Genomic DNA, 4978 nt, shown 5'->3' with positions numbered 1-4978 from the left:
TATTAATACGTGGTTCGGCGGAAGCAGAATTTGGTCCGTCTCTAAGGCAGCGCCGTCTCATAGTGCGCAGACGGACGAGCACTGCTCCTGCGCTGTTGTGCTTAGTGGGGCGCGCTCTAGTGGGAAAGTTGTGTACGCACTGACTATGCAGAACTATGTACACAACATTAGTAATGTCTTACGCTGTTTATTATTTCAGTTTAGCTTTTTCTGAGTGTTGGTACACTACATTTGTACATGTGGTTGGTTGGTTGGTTTGGGGAAGGAGACCAGACAGCGTGGTCATCGGTCTCATCGGATTAGGGAAGGATGGGGAAGGAAGTCGGCCGTGCCCTTTCAGAGGAACCATCCCGGCATTTGCCTGGAGTGATTTAGGGAAATCACGGAAAACCTAAATCAGGATGGCCGGACGCGGGATTGAACCGTCGTCCTTCCGAATGCGAGTCCAGTGTCTAACCACTGCGCCACCTCGCTCGGTTGTACATGTGGCAGAAGGAATTTGGAATAAGCATTGGTTGCAAGATCTAGTTATTTACACAGAATAATTTAATAAATAAAAGTTATTTTAAGGAAATTTTACTTATTACTAGTTGTGTTATTATTATTATTATTTTTATATATTTTTTGAGTTGTGGATGTCCTCTATTCATTTTAAAATAATGTTGAATTTTTACTATCTTCTTATTAAATCTAGTGTTAGAAACCAAAAATGGGAGGCATTTTACGTTGGGTCTTGAAAACCAGACCATAGTGGGATATGCACTAGACATTAAATCAATTTGACAGAAATATTAACTAATGTATCAACTGACACCCGTTATTTGGTTGGCTCTGAGCACTATGGGACTTAACATCTATGGTCATCCGCCCCCTAGAACTTAGAACTACTTAAACCTAACTAACTTAAGGACAGCACACAACACCCAGTCATCACGAGGCAGAGAAAATCCCTGACCTCGCCGGGAATCGAACCCGGGAACCCGGGCGTGGGAAGCGAGAACGCTACCGCACGACCACGAGTTGCTGTTATTTGGGGAGCAAAGTGGTATCCAAAGGAGAACACTCATGAAAAAAACTATCTTAACATATAAAACAAACCATGATAAAAAAAGGACATTACCATAATAGCGAATTATTAAAACTATTTTGTCAGATTGAGCAAAGAGCAATACACTAGGAAGCATTGGACGGTGCAAACGTAGTGCTAGTTTGACACAGGTGGTGAGAGAGAGTAAAGGAGACTGAACCTAGGTCTTCTTGCTCGCTAAGCAGAAATGCTAACCATTACACCACCGCAGTGCGATGGGCAACAATGCTGTACGAACTACCTAAGGGGCTCTACAACATGCTTCGATCACTATCGTAGATAATAAAAAGAGACTTAAATGTCTCAGGGAAACGTTTAATTATAAGATCTATAAGATCACCAATGGAACAATGACGTCCCATTACGTCCAATACTGGGGTGCTTGCCAATATTGGAGAACCCTGGCAGTAGTGACAACATGTAAGGGAAAAATGAAGTTTGTGTTGGGAAGGGCATTGGCTTAGGTAGTTCGAGCAGCAATGTTAACCATCGTACTACGGTGGTGTAATGGTTAGCATTTTTGCCTAACAAGCAAGAAGACCCGGGTTCGAGTCCCGGCCGCAGAACGAATTTTAGCTTATTTCGTCTGCTTCGATAATTATTTGCCCAGTTAGTGGATTAAGGACGGAAAAGATCTACCGTGGTTTAGCAACGAAATTCGGAAAATGCTGAGCCAAAGGTTAGAAGAGACTCGTGCGTCTTTAAAAAGATTCTCCTTGCACGAAGCTTACAACAACTACCTCCGTCATATCTTACCGAATGATGTGGCCGAGAGCCCGAGAAAATGCTGGTTCTGCCTAAAATCGCTAAGTGGGTCTAAAACTTCCATCCAGTCACTCCTTGACCTGTGTGGTGTCGCAGTTGAAGACTGCAAAACGAAATCCGAATTACTGAATTTCGCGTTTAAGAAATCGTTCACGCAGGGGAATCGTACAAACATACAGTTGCTTGATCACCGCACAGAGTCCGGATGGGCGACATAGTAATGAGCATCCCTGCTGTAGAGTAACAACTGAAAGAGTGGAAGTCACCAGGACCGGTTTTACAAACAGTACTCTGCAGCCTTAGCCCCTTACTCGACTCGTATTGATCGTGAATCTCTCGCCCAGCGCTAAGTCCCAAGCGTATGGAAAAAACCGCAGATAACTCATGTACATAAGAAGGCTAAAAGAACGGATCTACAAAATTACAGACCGATATCCTTAATATCGGATTGCTGTATAATTTTAGAACATATTCCGAGTTCGAATATAATAAATTTCCTAGAAACCGGAAAGCTTATGCCCACGAATGTCGAAAAGCTTATGTCCACGAATTAGCACGGTTTTAGATGAGTGACAACAGGTACTTTCTATATTTCTAGATTTCCGAAAAGCATTTGACACTGTACCCCACTGCAGACTGTTACGAAGGTACGAGCTGACGGAATAGGCTCCCAGACATGTAAGTGGCTCGAAAACCTTTTAAGTAATAGAACCCAGTATGTTGTTCTCGACGGCGAGTGTTGTCAGGTGTGCCCAAGTGATTTGTAATAGGATAGATATTATTTTTTTAAGCACATAAATGATCTGGTGGACAGGGTGGGCAGCAATCTGCAGTTGTTTGATGACGATGCTGTGATGTACGGGAAGTTTTCGAAGATGAATGCAGTAGGATGATACAAAATGACTTAGACAAACTTTCTAATTACATGAAGATGGTATCTGTTCTTTCGGACATGTCCAAAAGAACAGATACCATCTTCATATAGTTAAGCCTAACCGGCCATTGACCTTCTTCTTCTGTGCTGGATGCTCACGCATTGTCCGAACTCTTACGGGACTCGGTAAGATTGTCTGCTGCGAGTAATGGGTGTAATGGGCAGGGGCACTACGAATGTAGTGTGTGAACATTAAGTTGGGAATTGGGGTCTCACGGGGAGCGTGCAAGGGATAAATCCCTGCAGTCGCACTATCCTCTGTGCCCTCGGTGGCTCAGATGGACAGAGCGTCTGTCATGTAAACAGGAGATCCCTGTTTCGAGTCCCGGTCGGTGCACACATTTTCAACTATCCCCGTTGATGTATATCAACGCCTGTCGGCAGCGTAAGGTGTCGATTTAATTATCCTTTAAAATTACTAGTTCGTAGCTAGCTCTAAATACAGGAAAGTGTATGTCAATGGAGATGAATAGGAAAAGCGAACCCGTAATGTTCGGATACAGCATTAATAGTGTACTACTTTGACACAGTCACGTCGTTCAAATATCTTGGCGTAACGTTGCAAAGCGGTACGAAATGGAACGAGCATGTGAAGATTGTGGTAGAGGAGGCAACTGGTCGACTTCGGGGTACTGGGAGAACTTTTAGGAAACTGTGGTTGATCTGTAAAACAGACCGCATACAGGAAGCTAATGTGGCCTATTCTTGAGTACTGCTCGAGTGTTTGGGATCCGCTCCAGATCGGATTAGAGGAAGACATCGAAGCAATTCAGAGGCGAGCTGCTAGCTCTGTTACTTTTAGGTTCAAAAAACACGGAAGTGCTAAGGAGATGCTTCGAGAACTCAAATGGGAATCAGTTGGAGGGAAGGCGACGTTATTTTCGCGGAACACTACTGAGAAAATTTACAGGATTGGCATTTGAAGCTGACTGCAGAACGATCCTACTTCTGTCACAAAAATAGAATACGAGAAATCAGGGCTCATACAGAGGCATATAGACAATCGTTTTTCGCTCGCTCTATCTGCGAGTGGAGCAGGAAAGGAAAAGACTAGTGGCATTATATGTAGTACAGGGTACGCTCCGTCACGCACCGAACAATGGCTTGCGGAGCATGTACGTAGATCCAGAAGTAGCTGTAGATGTAGATCTACGGTTTGTTTTTAATGAGAATGGGGAAATGGCAGAGTACTACATCCACTACTACATGTTTACTCTGCAAACCACTGAGAAGGTGCATGTATACATCTACGAGGGCTATATTTTTCTTGCAAAGCCCGATTAGTTGTGAATGAAAACGGAAATCAAAAACGCTGTATTTGCATCATTTAGCCACACCTTCCAACTACCTCTCTACAAAGTTGGGCGCTGTAACTTAGACATCTGTCGTAGCATCCTATCAACTTGCCAATACCTTCGTCATAATGAGATTTTCACTCTGCAGCGGAGTGTGCGCTGATATTAAACTTCATGGCAGATTAACACTGCGTGCCGGATCGAGAATCGAACTCGGGCAAGTGCTCTACCAACTGAGCTACCCAAGCACGACTGACGCCCCGTCCTCACAGCTTTACTTCTGGCAGTACCTTGTCTCCTTGTCGTAAGTTTGGAAGGAAGGAGACGAGGTACTGGCGGAAGTAAAGCTGTGAGGATGGGGCGTGAGTCGTGCTTGGGTAGCTCAGTTGGTAGAGCACTTGCCCACGGAAGGCAAACTCCCGAGTTCGAGTCTCGGTCCGGCACACAGTTTTAATCTGCCTGGAAGTTTTTTACCTTCGTCATAGATGGGAGCCGCCTGGACGTCCCGCGAATTCCCTACGCTGGTTTGTAGCTCATTGTCTGCGCGAAAACGTTGCCCTCATAGCCAGCGGCTCATGTGAGCGTAGAGATGAAAATCAGAGGGAGCCTAGTCTGACCTGTACAGTGGGTGACCAAACACTTCGCATCGAAAGTGGTGCAGGAGGGTTTTTGTTGCAGCTGCAGTGTGCGACCACGACTGTCATGAAGAAGGAATTTGCTGTTACGCATGACAGTTACATTATGTGGCCTTCATTAAGGCAGGCGCACGTCGTCAGCATGAAGACAGCGGGAGACTTGTTCTGGACGTCTGTATATGCTCTCAGTGTGCTCAGAAATGAGAAGTGCCATTTGATGCGATCGACGAGCATGCTAGAAACGCTGTGCGATACACCTGCG

The 4978-nt window shown here is 44.9% G+C and overlaps 1 non-coding gene across 1 annotated transcript; it reads left to right on the top strand.

Annotated features, from left to right (window-relative positions):
- Positions 1-1580: 1580 nt before the first annotated feature.
- Positions 1581-1653, top strand: Trnav-aac. Its single transcript has one exon. It is a non-coding gene; the product is annotated as a tRNA-Val (tRNA).
- The last annotated feature ends 3325 nt before the right edge of the window (positions 1654-4978 follow it).

This window comes from Schistocerca piceifrons, chromosome 2, assembly GCF_021461385.2.
Source record: "Schistocerca piceifrons isolate TAMUIC-IGC-003096 chromosome 2, iqSchPice1.1, whole genome shotgun sequence".
Taxonomy (NCBI): domain Eukaryota; kingdom Metazoa; phylum Arthropoda; class Insecta; order Orthoptera; family Acrididae; genus Schistocerca; species Schistocerca piceifrons.
This window is presented reverse-complemented; position numbering and strand designations above follow the sequence as displayed.